The sequence below is a fragment of the Cupressus sempervirens genome, chromosome 8 (assembly GCF_028749045.1).
Source record: "Cupressus sempervirens isolate cs-2001-9-10 chromosome 8, ASM2874904v1, whole genome shotgun sequence".
In the NCBI taxonomy this organism is placed as follows: Eukaryota; Viridiplantae; Streptophyta; class Pinopsida; order Cupressales; family Cupressaceae; genus Cupressus; species Cupressus sempervirens.
Window position 1 is genome coordinate 825,554,629 of NC_143125.1, and position 17,892 is coordinate 825,572,520.

The window sequence follows — 17,892 nt, forward strand, 5'->3', positions numbered from 1 at the left end:
TATAAGTAAGGGGTCTTGTAGAGTCTTTGAAGGAGGATTATTCATTCCAACTTGGAGAAGGGGATGAGTGTCGATACACATTTTGAAGAGCTAGGGTTGTGGCTTAAGAACTAGAGGATTGCTTGGTGGACATAAGGGTACAGTTGTGAATTTTTCTTGGTGTTCTTATCTAGATATGGATTTGGACTAGCTAGGCTTGGGATTGAGTTTTTAAGTTGGATCTTGTGAGATCTTGCAACACTGTTGTTTGTAATTGTTGTTTGTATTTGGCCCTAACTCGAAAGGCCTTACAATTGGGCATATTCTATGTAATCAGTTATTTTATGAATAAATAGTTGTGATTTGGTATCAGATCTTGTATTATTGCTGCTTTGTTGTCTTGTTTTCATTGTGTAGTCATTTTTTGGGGCTTGGACATCTCTTTTTGAGATTCTCCTGCCTTGTACTTCATTAGAAAGTGAACCTTATTAGTGACTAAATTCCCACCCAAATTGATTCATCATAACTTTAAATTTGATAAAAAATAAAGTAATAGCGAACCCTAACCTAAAACTAAATTAAATTGAACCCTAGCCTTAACACTAAATTAATTTGGACTCTAGATTTAACGCTAAATAAACTCAAACATACACTAAATGAAATCAAATTATAATGATAAACTAAATTTATGGTGACCTTAAAATAAATTCAACCCATATTACTAAACATAATTGAACAATGTGTTTTCTACTAAACCAAATTAAATGATAATACAAAACCAAAATGAAAGATAACCCTAACCCGAATTGATTAAAAAGCCATATTGAGTACTAACCCATACCTTCAATTAGGTTAAATTTTTAAATCTAAAACTAATTTTTACTCTATGTATAATCCTATTAAAATCCAATTCTACATATATTCCTAACCCTAACACTAAATCAAAATGAGCCATAACCTAGCATTTAATTAAAATATAATCCTAATATTAAAATAAAATAAAATCCTTTTTCAACCTAACCATATCAAGCAAACTAAAAAAAAAACTAAGTGAACCTTGTCCCTAAACCAAATAGAACCTCAATCCTACTCAAATTGACCATTTTTAATATTGAACAAAGCAACCCCAACCTCAACCCTATATTAAATTAGACTTATTTTTCCAATTAAAAACTAATTGTCTTAGAAAAGTAAATATATAATTAAAATTTTATACAAATCTATATTACAATTCATTAATGTACTATTATAATAGTATATAATAAATATTAGAATTTTATTTGAAATGTCCCCTCCTGATGCTACTAGCTATATATATTATATTTATATAAGATATATAGATAAAGGCTAAAGATATTGAGGCTTTAGTTTATTTTGTAAAATATTATCACCACGAAAAATTAGAGCCTTGATATCTCTCGGCTTTATCTATATATATTATATAAATATATAATATATAATCTAGCTAGTTGTAATTTTATTCAATATAATATTAAGAACCTTAGTTTAAAACTAAGGTAAATTGATTATATCTACACTTCAAAAACTCTAATAACAATCCAATATTTTATTATCTTGAGCATAGACATGAAAACTTATGGTCATTGCATTATTTAATAACACTTTAACAATAGATTGAATGGTTAAGATAAATTAATAAAATTGGAGTATGGGCTCTACAATATGAAAATGTTGAAAAGACAAATTCTATTCATTTCTTTTTCCTCAATGTGTATTAAACCATGAAAAATAAATAAAGTTAGACTTCCTTACTTTTTCCTAAATGAGTATTCAAGACATATATCAAGAGTTGTAGTGCAACATAGTTCCTACCAAGAAATATGTTCAAGTGTTGGCATAGATTGCATTGATATTGATATTCCTTATTAGGGAAGAAAAATAAAATGATTTTTATTCTCAATTTTGTCTAACATATGACAATATGACATATAAATTAGGGAATTGCCATAAAAATTTTACCAACTCATTATAAGGAATGCTACAAATAGATTTAAAAAATATTTTGACTATGCACTATTGTTGATTAGTGTTACTATGATTGGATGGAGAAGAAGGATTCCTCCTCTATTCATAAAATGACATTGATTCCTTTACAAAATGAATAACTTCATAAACCTAACCTTCAAGATTTTAAGAGCCATAGAAATCTATTATCTATTATAATATTCAATTAGTGAAGCCCATTCTAGACAAGAAACAATTAAAAACGAACATTTGAAGTTATCACAAGCTCTCAAAATGAAATTTGAAACACGTGCACAAGATTATCTTCATTTCCTTGGAAGTAATACCTCACATGGGCATCTCTCCAAATTGTCCATTCTCCCTTTCAATACACGAATCCAATGTAAATTCATCTACCCACAACTAATACCAAATCCACACAAAGTTGATTGCAAAAAGTTCTTCCATGAAGAAGGTGTGCAACAAATTCAACCCTTGTTTAGGAGAGAGTGTTGATGTCTCCTTAAATAGAAAAAATGAAAGATCCTTACAAAATCTAATTAATTAATTTCAACAAGTTGAAAATGAACAAACCTTTGAAAAATCTACTTCTTGTACTGGTCAAAGAAAATTGGAAAGTGTTGATGAAGCAAATAGGAAAAGCTATGGGCCAAGTTTTTGGCTCTAGTAGTATGACTAGTTTGTAAGAGAATATAAAGGGGACATAAATTATTTTAAAAAAGGTGCCACATAGTGGCATGTACTTGCCCTTAGACTGTATTGTAATAGAAACAATCATTAAATATTATAATAATGAATATATATATATATATATATATATATATATATATATATATATATATATATATATATATATATATATATATATATATATATATATATATATATATATATATATATATATATATATATATATATATATATATATATATATATATATATATATATATATATATATATATATATATATATATATATATATATAGGAAATTAGAGCTAAAAAGATAGATATATAATACAATTATTACTTTTCAATTATGTACTATATAATATTTTAGTATTATAGTACGTATTATAAAATAATATAATAGAAATTAATTATATGTTGAACATTTTTTACCAAGCACTATGTAGAGTAAAATAATAAAGAAAATGTAATATATAACTTGCTAATCATTAACAATTAATAAAAATATTAATTTTAAATAATAATATTTTATATTTTAAATGATAATGTTAAATTTTAAATTGAGGATGCTTGTATTTGTTTTGCTATTATTGTGATTTTTTAAATATGAAAGTAGAATTAAAATTTTAAAAATAGACTATGCAATATACATTAAAAATAAATAAAAAAATTGTGTTTTAAAGAAAAAATATTGACATTAAAACAATAAATTACTTCATTATGTTGATGTTTATAGGAAAAATAATAGAAGATATATTCTTCATGTATTACTTTATTAATAGTAGTTTGTGAATGTAATAATTGTAAGGAAGCAAAGGTGCACAGAATCGCTTCCTACGCTAACCTTTGAGAGGACGATTATGAAAATTCAAGTAACTATTGCAAACATCTCAAGAAATGCATAATAACATAATCAAAATAACAAAGAACACACAACATAGTGATTAACGTGGAGAAACCCTTTCGGGAGAAAAACCCCACCCTCCAAAACCCGCACAATGTATTATCAAACCAAGATGATTACAATACACTTGCAATGCAAGTTCTTACAGGAGCGCATCACCACAACTCGAACTCGGAGAGACTCCTTCTAGCACCAGTCTTGCAAACTGAACTCAATTACACAAACACCTCCCCAAGCCCTCCTTTTATAGTGATTTTACAACCTAGAAACCACTTATGGTTTTACAAAACCATGGGCAAAACTACCATGCCACATGTTACCCATTTTTGACATTTACATTTCCAATATGGAAAAACAACCTGGTTAAAATAGTAATCCCGTCCACAATTTTGTCTCTTAGTCTAGACCCCCATAAAAGTCACAAAATGAGTCATCAAGGCTCTAAAAATGACCTACCTATATTCTAATATGGACAAGACTCATTTTAACAGCTCACTAACCATTTTCCAATGCATAAACAAGTGGAAAACTTCCACAAACAAATTTTGGAATTTTCCAAGAAAGGATTGCAAGGTTGAGACACATGTTTCTCAACATTCTCCCACTTGTCAAACACATTGCAAGAGTCAGGGGATCCGAAATATCATGGACTTAATTGCTAGGGGCCGAGAAGCCCATAGACTCTGAACACCATCTAAATTTTTTTGTGCTCATGGGCTTAGTTAATGCATCAGCAACATTTACCAAAGTCTCTACCTTTTTTAGCTTCACCTTGCCGTCCTCAATCATATCTCTCACAAAATGATATTGTACATCAATGTGCTTGGTCCTCGCATGAAAAGTTGGGTTCTTCGCTAGGCAGATTGCACTCTGGCTGTCACTATAAATTGTCACTGCACCCTATTTGAACTCTATATTTGAACACAATCTCTTTAGCTAGATGGCTTCTTTGCAGGCATGAGTAGCTGCCATATACTCTGCCTCAGTAGTGGACAAAGCGACCACAGCCTGTCGCTTACTCATCCAACTGATTGCACCACCAAATAGTGTAAACACATATGCACTAGTGGATCTTCTTCTATCAACATCACCAACCTAGTCTGAATCCACATAGCCTCGAATATCCAAGGAATGCTCACTTCCTGTTCCATGAAAACATATTGAGTACTCTGAGGTACCCTGCAAGTATCTAAAAACTCTTTTTACTGCATCCCAATGTGCTCTTCCTGGATTAGACATATAATGGGAAAGTACTCCCATTGCTTGGGCAATGTCTGGTCTTGTACAAACCATAGCATACATCAAACTTCCAACAACACTCTGATATGGTACTCGACTCATCTCTTCCATCTCCAATGGGGATGTAGGACACTGTGAGCTAGAAAGCTTTGTTCCCATAGTAATAGGAACACTCAATGGTCTTGCATCCTACATATTGAATCTTTTCAAAATACTACCAACATACTTACTTTGGCCTAGCCAAAGCTTTCTATTCCTTCTATCTCATATAATCTCGATTCCCAGAATGTGCCTAGCTGCACCAAGATCTTTCATTTCAAACTTTATTGAGAGTTGAGATTTTAACTCTAAAATCAAACCTTTTCCTTTGCCAATAAACAACATGTCATCGACATACAAGGAAATAACTAGGAAACCATTACCATCAGATTTGAAATATATACAATGATCATATTTAGATTGCACAAATCCCAAACTCAACACATATGTATCAAACTTCTGGTACCACATCCTAGGACTCTGTTTTAAACCATACAAGGATTTCTTCAATTTACAGACCAAATAACTTTTACCTTTCACCACATAGTGCTCTGGCTGTGACATGTAAATTTCTTCCTCCAAATCTCCATGAAGGAAAGCAATTTTCACATCCATTTGCTCAATCTCTAGATCATAAGCTGCTGCAATAGAAAGCAAAAATCTAATGGATGTCATTTTGGCTACTGGAGAAAAAATCTCACCATAATCTACTCCCTCAACTTGAGAGTAACCTTTTGCAACCAAACGTGCTTTATACTTCTCAATGCTTCCATCTAAACCCATCTTCCTTTTGAACACCCATTTACAACCAACAGGCTTCCGTCCTTCAGGCAATGGTACAAGGTCCCATGTTCGATTCCTCTTAAGAGCTACCATTTCTTCATCCATGGCTATTTTCCAAGACTCTGAATCATTCATACCAAGAGCCTCTTCTACAGATCTCAGTTCATCAATGTTAGTATTCAATGCAAATATGCACCTCCAATCATCAGGAGAATACCCATACCTTTCAAGTGGTTTCCTTTGTCTAGTAGATCTTTGAACAAGATCTGGTTCAGGTTCAAGAGGTTCAGGTTCTCCCTCTTCCTTTGATGATTCAGAACTCGTAGAGCTCTCTTCAACATCTTGTCTTTCTAAGGGCCTTGAGTCAAATTTCTCAGGTGTAGCACGAAGTTGAATCAAATCTTTCATTTTTTAAATTTGTTCTGGCTACACTGTAACAGAAGAAGGCTTAATTTCTCTAAAAATAACACTTCTGGAATAAAATAACTTTTGTGCAACAGGATCCCAAAGCTTGTATCCTTTCACACCATAACTATATCCGATGAAGATACATTTGACAACTTTGTTGTCCAATTTTGTTCGCTTCTCCTTTGGCACATGAGCATATGCCTCACAACCAAACACTCTCAGATGTCTAAGTGAAGGCTTGTGGCCCGACCAAGCTTCCATTGGCATCTTATCAACAAGAGCTAATGTAGGAGACCTGTTTATCAGGTAGCAGGCAATGGCTATAGCTTTAGCCCAAAACTTTTGTTCTAGTCCAACACCACTCAGCATAGTCCCTAGCCTTCTCCATCAAGGTCCTGTTCATTCTTTCTGTAGCTCCATTCTGCTATGGAGAACACGGAGTTGTCTTCTCTCTTTTAATACCACAATCTTTACAAAATGTGTCAAAAATATTGGAGCAAAATTCATCACCATTATTAGTTCTCAAGAATTTTATTTTCTTTCCAGTCTGCAATTCAACCATTGCTTTAAATTCTTTGAAACGACTGAAAACTTCAGCTTTACTCCTAAGGAAATAAACCCATGTTCTTCTACTAAAATCATCAATGAAAGAAACATAATAAACTAATCTACCAATAGAAGGAACATCAACTAGACCAAATACATATGAATGAATTATATCCAAAATACATGAAGACTTATGAGAACTCGATTAAAACTGAATGCAATTTTGTTTACCATAGATACAATGCTCACAAAAATCAAACTCAAGATTGCAGTCATTCAACCCATCAACAAGGTTCTTATTTTTCAAGGTTTGTAGGCCCTTCTCACCTATGTGGCCAAGTCTCTAGTGCCATAACATAGTCTTCTCTGTAGGTAACTTTGATTCAGTAGACAGAGCACCCTTGAGTACCCAAAAACCACAACCATCTATTGAAAGAGAAACTCTCGCCTTCTCCAACTGAGTAGTCTTTTTCACAATCTTATCAGAAGTACTATTGCGCTTGATTGTGTGTGCATCAAGTTGGTACAATGTACCCAATCTACTTCCTCTTGCTATTACCATAGCGCCTCTCACCATTTTTACACCTGCTTCATAAAATTGTACATGCACACCCGCATCTATTAGCTTACTAACAGATAACAAATTCCTTGCTAGTCCAGGGATATGCAAGACACCATCAAATCTTCTAATTCTACTGTCAAAAAATTTCACACGAATACTTCCATGACCAACAATATCAAGTACTAAATTATCACCCAAATACACCTTACCACCATCAAAATTTTCATACTTACTAAACTAGTTCCTATTAGGAGTCATGTGGAAAGATGCACCTGAATCTATTAACCATGCATTTTTGCCTGCATGAGTGGCCAAGGCTGCAATGAAAGCCTCTCCATCTTCCTTCTCAGACTCAGAATCAGAATCTTGCTTCTTCTTCTTCTTCTTTTTCTTCTCCTCTTTGCAGTCCTTTCAGAAGTGTCCAGGTTTGCCGCAATTCCAGCAGATTGCCTTGAACTTACTAGGGGATTTCGATCTCCCCTTATTTTTGGACTTAGAATGGCCATGCTACTTTTCGTTCTTGCCTCTTTCTTTTGTTCTTCCACGAAAACTCAAAGCCTCTTTGGTATTCAGAGAGACCTTCCTTCTCATCTCAGAAAGTAGAGAACCAACAACATCCTCCATCTTCAAGACAACTGAAGTGCTCCCTATAGCCATCACAAGACTATCCCATGAGTCTGGCAATGAACATAACAAGATTTGACACCTTTCTTCTTCATCCATTGGCACCCCTACTGAGGTCAATTGAGTCACCAACATATTAAACCTTTCCAGATGCTAAGAAATTTGTCCACCTTCTTCCATTCTCAAGGAATACAACTTCTTCCTCAAGAAAATCTTATTCACAAGTAATTTCGCTTGATAGATCTCACTAATCTTTTTCCAAAGCTTCTTCGTGGTAGGTTCTTCATGGACATTAATCAGAATCGAGTTTGCAAGACACAATTTGATGAGACCTTTAGCTTTTCTATCAGTCACATCATATTGTGCGGCTAATGTCGGATCTATGGGTCTCAGCTTGTTCTCATCAATTGCATCCCATAGATCCCAATCAGACAACAAATCTTCCATCTTCAGCTTCCACATCTCAAATTTTGTGCTAGAAAACTTTTCAACATCAATTATCCTTGACATGCTTGCCATATTTTAAATCTTGCAACACAAAAATGAAATGCTTTGCACAAGCTCCCACTCAAACCTTGATTAGCTCAAAAAACCCTGTACCCAACAAATAGAACCAAAACTGGCTAGGCTCTGATACCACTTGTAAGGAAGCAAAGGTGCATAGAATCACTTCCTACGCTAATCTTTGAGAGGATGATTATGCAAATTCAAGTAACTATTGCAAACATCTCAAGAAATGCATAATAACATAATCAAAATAACAAAGAACACACAACACAGTGATTACCGTGGGGAAACCCTTTTGGGAGAAAAACCCCACCCTCCAAAACTCACACAATGTATTATCAAACCAAGATGATTACAATACACTTGCAATGCAAGTTCTTAGAGGAGCGCATCACCACAACTCAAACTCGAAGAGACTCCTTCTAGCACCAGTCTTGCAAACTGAACTCAATTACACAAACACCTCCCCAAGCTCTCCTTTTATAGTGATTTTACAACCTCGAAACCACTTATGGTTTTACAAAACCATGGGAAAAACCACCATGCCACATGTTACCCATTTTTGACATTTACATTTCCAATATGGAAAAACAACCAGGTTAAAATAGTAATCCCGTCCACAATTTTGTCTCTTAGTCTAGACCCCCATAAAAGTCACAAAATGAGTCATCAAGGCTCTAAAAATGACCTACCTATATTCTACTATGGACAAGACTCATTTCAACAACTCACTAACCATTTTCCAATGCATAAACAAGTGGAAAACTTCCACAAACAAATTTTGAAATTTTCCAAGAAAGGATTGCAAGGTTGAGACACATGTTTCTCAGCAATAATTGTGTGTGTGTATATATATACATTGCGAAAATCTTGCCGTTAAAAATGCAATATGGTGGGAGCTCTGAGAAAAGACATCCTATAAGACCAAATGAATTGAACCAATTATAATGGAGATAAATATTTTTTAATAATATATTACATTGATAAAAAATATGAAAACTTTAGAAAATTGAAACAAGGTAAAATTATTTCCATGTAATTAGTTGATATGTTCAAAATTAATTCACTAATTAGACATAGTGAATTTGAAATAGTACATTGCCTACAACAAGTACAATAAGATCACAAATCTATCAATCAAGATGTTAAAACTTATATTATGATATAAAAAGAACTAAGTAAATCATGTTCCTTGATTTGGTAATGTAAGAAATGATAATGTTGAGCAAGGAATGAGAAACAATCCAAGTAAGTTAAGTGTGAAACAATGTTACCATAAGATAAGCAACTCCAAGAGCATACACCAAGATGGTTCAACAATGGAGACAAGGATTTATAAGGGGAAAGCAAAGAAAACCCCTTGTGAGTATTATGAATGAAGGCAAATTCCTAGAGAAGAGAGAGAGAGAGAGTGTTGGAGCAAAAGTAGCTCAATACAATAACATCAAGTGCTAAGAGTGAAGAAGAAAGAAGGAGGAGCATCTCTTATATAGAGATGAGAAAGGAGGTGCATTTGGAACTCCCATTTCTATGAATGCCACATTCATAATAGGTGTGTGCAAAGTGTCACAATCCTCATAAGGAGGATAAGCTAAATAAAGAAATAAACAAGAGTTGTCCTTACATGTGGAATAAAGGACAAACAATGACATGTCCTCCACATGTGTACAAGAGGACAAACTACATTTAGGGACCCTTGGAATATCCCAATTAATATATGCAAGGAAAGATTAACCTTTCTAACACCCCCCCTTAATCTTTACTTGGGGAGTTTACATCAACGGGTTGTAAACCCAAATTTTTACAATGGAATTGAAATCTCTCTTTAGAAAGTGGTTTGGTTAAAATATCAGCCACTTGATCTTCTCCTTTACAATAAAGAAGAATAATTTGCTTGTCTTCAACTTGTTCTCGAATGAAGTGATGTTGAAGTGAAATATGTTTGGTTCATGCATGATAAATTGGATTCTTTGCCAAGGCAATAGCACTTTGATTGTCACAATGTATAGGTGTAGGTGATTGTTGAGGTAGACCCAAATCATCAAGAAGTCTTCTAATCCATAAAGCTTCCTTAGCTGCATTGGTACAACCTTTGTATTCAGCTTCAATTGAGCAAAGGGAAATAGAGTGTTCTTTTTTGCTTTTCCAAGAAATTGCACCTGAACCAACAAAGAAACAATAACCACAAGTGGACTTCCCATCATTGGGATCTCCACCTAGATCGGAGTCAGTATAGCCATGTAAAATAAATTCAGAATTTGCATCATAAAATAATCCCACATTAATAGTTCCTTTAATGTACCTTAAGATGCGTTTAGCATCTTTAAAATGAGTTTGTTGAGGTTTAGACATAAATCGAGAAACTAAACCAACACTATAAGCAATATCAGGTCTAATAAGAGTTAAATAATTTAAACTTCCTACCAACTGTCTATACAAAGTTTCATCAACAAAAGGAGTATTCATATCATTCATTAATTTAGTTCCTAATTCACATGGAATTGAAACATGGTTAGAGTCATTCATCTTAAATTTTTCTAAAAGATCATAAGCATACTTGCTTTGAGAAAGAAAGATACCTTTAGGAGTTTGGAAAATTTGCATACCTAAGAAGTAATGTAAGATACCTAAATCAGTCATCTGAAATTTCTGTTTAAGTTGGAATTTGATATCAGAAATCAAAGTGTCTAAATTAGAAGTGAGTATTAGATCATCTACATAAACAATAACAATAATAATGTCATTGTTAGTATGTTTAATATACAAATTTGGATCATTCTGACTTCTAGCAAAACCTTGAGAAATAAAGAAAGAATTAATTTTAGAATACCATTCTCTAGGTGATTGTTTAAGACCATAAATAGATTTGTTCAATTTGCAAACCAAATTTTCTCTACCTTTCTTAACAAATCCAGGAGGTTGAGCCATATAGATTTCTTCATGTAAATCACCATTTAAGAAGGCACTTTTAACATCCATTTGATGAATGGGCCAATTCAGTTTAGATGCTATAGCAAGAACTAATTTGATAGTAGGCATCTTAGCAACAGGAGCAAAAGTTTCATTATAGTCTAATCCTTCAATTTGTGAAAAACCTCTAGCAACTAGTCTAGCCTTAAATTTACTAATTTCATTATTAGTATTCAACTTTGTTTTATATAACCATTTACATGAAACTATATTCTTGCCATGAGGTAATTTGACTAAGTCCCAAGTTTGATTAGCAATTAAAGAATCATATTCCTCTTGCATGGCTTTTTGCCAATGAGGTTGAGAGTTAGCTTGATCAAAAGACTTAGGATCGTTAGAATTCATAATAGTAGTCATCAAAGCATAATTACAATAATTAATCCTTCTATGTTTAATTCCACCAGATCTAGAAATGTAATCATCACCTTCATTGATTAAGTTTTGAGCCCATTTAGGTTTACGTTTAGTTGTAATGGAATTATCACTAGAGGAAGAATCATTAGTATCTACTTGAATATCATGAGGTGTAGGTGCAGAAATAATAGGTGGTACTTGATTTGAAGGATTAAGAGGAGGAGTAGGGTTGAGAGAAGGAGGTTGGTCCTCCACCAGCACAATTTTAGTGCCACTGAATTCTGCATCATGTGTAGTAGAGCAATCATGAACTTCATTTTCTGCAATACAAACATCTCTAGCAACTTGAACTTTGTTAGTAGTGGAATCATAAACACGATAAACTTTAGTGTTTTCATCATAACCAACAAACATATAAGGAGATGACTTAGCATCTAATTTATGCCTTTTCTGTTTAGGAGTATGAACATAAGAAATAGAACCAAAAATCTGTAAATGATGTAAATTAGGTTTCCTACCAGACCAAGCCTCTTCTGGAGTGATAAGCTTGAGAGCTTTGGTAGGAGTCCGATTAAGAATATAAGTTGCACAAAACATGGCTTCAGCCCAAAATTTATAATGCAAATTCTTAGCATGCAACATGCTTCTAGCCATTTCAACAATGGTCCGATGCTTTCTTTCCGCCACACTATTTTGTTGTGGTGTATAAGGAATAGTAAGCTCGTGTTTAATTCCACATGATTTCAAATAAGAATGAAAAATATTATTCACATATTCCTTTCCATTATCAGTTCTAAGAATTTTAAGTTTAAAACCAGATTGCCGTTCAACATATAACTAAAATTCAATAAATATATCAAGAACTTGATCCTTGCTATGCAAAAAATAGATCCAAGTTCGTCTAGAAAAATCATCAACAAAGGTAAGTGCATACCGAGAACCTTGGATGGAGGTATTCTCCATGGGGCCCAAAAGATCACTATGGAAAAGATGCAACTTATGAGTTGCCTGCCATGATTTTCCACTTGGAAAGGGCTCCCTATGCATCTTACCACTCATACAACCTGTACAGGAAATCTTGGAAGGAATAATGTGAGGCAAGCCATCAACCATATTATGCTTTTGCATGAAAGTAATATAATCGAAATTTAAATGGCCAAGTCTTTCATGCCATATATTGAAATCAATAGAAGTATGTAGTGAATATCGTGAAGTAGCAAATTCATGGAATTTAAACAAATTGTCATTATCCATTTTAGCATGAGCAATTACTTTTAGAGTTTGAGGATCTATGATATAACATGTATCTTTGTAGAATTCAACTTTATAGTCCTGACATAACTATGAAACAGAAAGCAGATTAGTTTTCAAGTTAGGTACATATAATACATCATGCAATTTACCATTAGGAATAGTAACATCACCTAATCCTTCAACTTTACAAGTCTGATTATTAGCTAACTGAATAGGAATGTTAGCAATATCAGGTTGTAAAGAATCAAAAATTTCTTTATGAGAGGTTACATGTTGTGATGCACCACTGTCAACAATCCATTCTAAAGGTCTACAAAGATTAAAGCTACAAGTAAAAGCATGATGAGGATTCAAACCAGTAGAGTTACCTTTTTTATGATTTGAGTTTTGATTATTGGTACTATTATTCATAGGTTTTTTATCATTTTTCTTTTTAAAACAGTTATTGACAATATGACCATCTTTGCCACAATAGGAACAATGAGGTTTGGAATTGGAATGATTCCTTTGATTATTAGTATGGCGAGTGTTATTAGGATGATTGGTATTATTATTATATTTCGCATGAAATTTATTGTTGGAATTATTTGAATTAGTATTATATTGTTTGTGGTTATTATCATTATTATTAGAACGAGAATTAGTATTTGAATTTCTAGACACAAATGCATGTTCAGTTGATTTAAGGGTACCAAACTGAATTAGCTTAGCTTCTTCCTGTCTTAATAAAGTTTGAAAAATAACATAAGTTAACTGAGAAGTTAAAGTAGGAATAGCAAGCTGTGCATGAATATTAGTTATAAACTGTTGAAACTGTCTAGGAAGACACTTTTTAAGAATAAGATGAATTAAACGAATGTCCTCTAATTGAACACCTAAGGCAATAATTTGGCTTTTAAGAGAATCAAATTTTAATAGAAATTCATCCATACTTTTAAAATCTGCATACTTGAGATCTTCAAGTTGATCCTGCAACTGTATTTTGTGGTATTCATCTCCACTGTCATACTTGGTTTTCAAGATGGACCATGCATCATGAGCTTTAGAACAGTGAGCAATTAACACATATAAATCTGGAATAATGGAAATACCAATTAACCCTAAAGCTTCTTCATTTTTAGATTTCCAATTATCTTTCTCGTCTTGGGTAGCCGCTGAACTAGGTTCTAGAGAAGGATTAGTGGCTATTTCGAAGAGGTGTTTAAAACGAAAAATAAATGAGATATGAGTTTTCCAAGAATGATAATTAGAATAATTAAGTTTTATTTCTGGAATTAAGGTTGACATGATTACAAAAAAAATTCCTTAATTTGAAAAACAAAATTAAAAAATGATGTCTTTTATATATAAAATTAATAATATATATATATATATATATATTTTTTTTTTTAAAAATTAGAGTAAAAAAAATTATAAAATGAAAAAAGTTTGTTTTCTTTTTTTTTTGATAAAAAAAATGAATGAACAATTCTTTTTTTTTTTAAAATAAACTTTTTTAAAAAAAATAAATCTTTTTTATTTTAGGGTTGCTTGTAAAAAAAAAAAAAAAGTTTTGAAGAAAGGTGTATCATACAAAGCGGAGGATTCAAATTAAAAAAATGCGGTTTAAATGAAATAAGGATAAGGATGAAGCCGAGCGGGTGGCATGGCTGCGCAGGAGGCGTTTGACGCGTGGCCTGAACGCAGGCCGCGCCTTAGGGTTTACGTCAGGCCGGGCAGAATGCTAATGGCCCGTGGCCCATGGATGAGGGTTTGAAGGGGGCGGCGGGAGCGGTGGGTGCGAAGTGTTTCAAAAACTAGCAATGGGTCTGTGCGGAGGGTTTGCAAGTGGAGTTTTGCGTTCACGACAGTGGACGCAGGGTTGGTTGCAGGTGGCACGCGGCAGCGCTAAGGATACGTGGCGGTGCTGAGGGTGCGCGACGACGCTGAGTGCAGGTGGCAGCGCGCGGCAGCGCTAATGGTGCACGGCGGTGCTGACGGCTCGCGGCGGCGTGCAGGTGGCACGACCGCCCACAAAAATTTAAATAAGAAGATTCGCGCTATGTGCGATTAAGACATGAAAATGTAAGAAAGATTAAGCAAGGAAATTATAATAATAAGAAATGATAATAGTATAGTATGAAAAAAAATTTAAAGACACCAATATAGATTATAGTATGAAGAAAAACAATATAGTAATTTTTTTTTTTTTTAAGGAGTAAGAAAATTATAGACTTATTGAAAACTTTACTCATGTAATACTTCTTGTTTTGGTGGCATGCCTTCCAAAACAAGAAAAAAAATTGAAATTTTATAAGAAAACCCTTTGGCGGCAAGCCTTCCAAAGAGGGTTAGTAAAAAAAATAATATGAAACTTGCATACACAAGATATGTTAAAATGAGCTAAAACCACAACTCAAACTTCTTCTCTCAATAACGTCTCCAAATAAGGTGTGCTCCAATGAATGGCAACCTTCAACACAAAACTTAAAACAAGGATTAGATAGCCAAGCTCTGATACCATGTAAGAAATGATAATGTTGAGCAAGGAACGAGAAACAATCCGAGTAAGTTAAGTGTGAAACAATGTTACCATAAGATAAGCAACTCCAAGAGCATACACCAAGATGGTTCAACAATGGAGACAAGGATTTATAAGGGGAAAGCAAAGAAAACCCCTTGTGAGTATTATGAATGAAGGCAAATGCCTAGAGAAGAGAGAGAGTGTGTGTTGGAGCAAAATTAGCTCAATACAATAACATCAAGTGCTAAGAGTGAAGAAGAAAGAAGGAGGAGCATCTCTTATATAGAGATGAGAGAGGAGTTGCATTTTTAACTCCCATTTCTATGAATGCCACATTCATAATAGGTGTGTGCAAAGTGTCACAATCCTCTTAAGGAGGATAAACTAAATAAAGAAATAAATAAGAGTTGTCCTTACATGTGGAATAAAGGACAAACAATGACATGTCTTCCACATGTGTACAAGAGGACAAACTACATTTAGGGACCCTTGGAATATCCCAATTAATATATCCAAGGAAAGATTAACCTTTCTAACAGGTAATTTAATTTGTATCCAAATTTTAACGAAAGTAACATTTGTTGTGAGTTTTGGAGCCTTTTCCAAAAATGTTTTTAATTTATAATATTCTACAATGTGATTAAAGAGGAGACACCACTCCACCTCATTAATAATTGCTTTCTTGTTCACGTTCCTATTTGGATAATTAAATTTTTTAAAGGAAATAAGCAATTCAAGATTATTTGTGTATAGAAAATAATATGGTGCATGAAAAGGTAAAATGCAATTTTATTTAATGTTTATTATAAATTAATTATTAATTAGAAGTTAAAAATATATTAACATTAGAATGATATTAACAAGCTAATCTACAACTTTCATTCTGCAACTTTGCCACCCATTTTCTTTTTGAATTTTGAATGATGGAGGGCCCTAAACCTCCGGATCCACCACCATGCCCAGACCTGCAACTAGTGCTTGCGGTGTGTAGAGATGTAGACCAGTTGGTTGGCGGTGGGTCCATTGATGTAGATGGGTTGGGTAATGTCAAGTCAGCTTTGGAGGAAGGACAGTCGAGAGTGGACATCGCTAAGCTAGGGCGAGGAAGTTCTGCTTGCTGTCAGCAGGGAGGTGCCCAAAAGTTGGATGTGGGTTCTCTGTCGGGATGGAAGAGTGCGCTCGTGTGTGCCAAGATGTCCAGCCCCAACATAGAGAATCCCATGGTAACTCATGGACAAGAAGGTCTTGTGATTGCACTCCCTGATAGTATGATGGATAATGTGACTTCTGGCCTCAAACTTTGTGTTGTAGGCAGATTTGTTGCTTTCCATCCTTCTATCAAGATGGTAAGGAAATGGGTGGACCATAAGTGGAAGGTCAAAGGAACTGTAAGTGTTTCTGCCATGCCAAGTGGTTTTTTTTGTTTTAGATTTATCACAGAAGAAGATCTCAATGTAGTTCTTCCTGGGACTTGGTATTTTGGGAAGCACTGTCTGGCCTTGACTAGATGGCATCCGAGCTTTGATGCTAGTTTGGAGCTAAACAAACTTGCCCCAGTATGGGTAAGATTACTTGGCCTCCCTCTAGAATTTTAGGATGAAAGGATATTAAGATGGGTGGGGAACTCTGTTGGTCATTTTGTTACTACTGACAAAGTGACAATGCAAAAATTGAGACTTGTCTATGCTAGATTCTGTGTGAATGTAGCACTGAACATAACATTACCTACTGTGGTCACTTTAAAAACTACATGGGGTGAGAGAGTTCAACCCATAGAATATGAGAATGCAGGCTTGTTTTGCCAAAGATGTGGGCAGTTTGGTCATCTTATCGTGGATTGCAAAGCTAAAATGCAAAATGATAAACAGAAGGAGAGCTCTCCAGGGATAGTTATGGAGACCATTGGGGAACCTTCAGTACTAACTGAGAAGACAGTAATGAAACCTTCTATGACCTTGTCCAATATGACCTCCACGCAGGATAACTGTTTGAGTCCTAGGGCAAAGGATACTAAGGAAGATGAGAAGGCACAAGAGGAATACCATTTCAAAAGAGATTTGGAAGATCTTCTGGGCTCACCTTTGGCGAGGAATTCGATGGAGGAGTGTATGGAAGATGGAGAAATAGAAGGAACCAACACACTACAGGATTTGACAACAATACAGATTGGGGGGAGCAAGCTTGAAACCCCTTCTAAGGAGGAAGGGGTAACCCCCTCTATTATGGGCTCCTCAAAAACATGGGGGGGGGGGACCATAACCATAAGGAAGGTGATTTAAGGGACTTAGTTTGCACCCCTCTGAGGATGGTCAAGGCCTCGCAGGCTGAGATAGCTACGAGAGTAATGGCAAGCATTGATAATATGGACAAGGAGATGAGCCCCTCTTTGCCTCAGGAGGAGGATAATGGTGAATGGGAAGTGTAAAAGAAGAAGAGAAGGGGGGGGGGGGAACTAGATATTGGAGTATCAGGAATAGTAGGAAGACTGTCAAGCAGAGTTACCAAGACAAAGGAAACTGCTAGAGATGTAGTCAGTGGTAAACAAC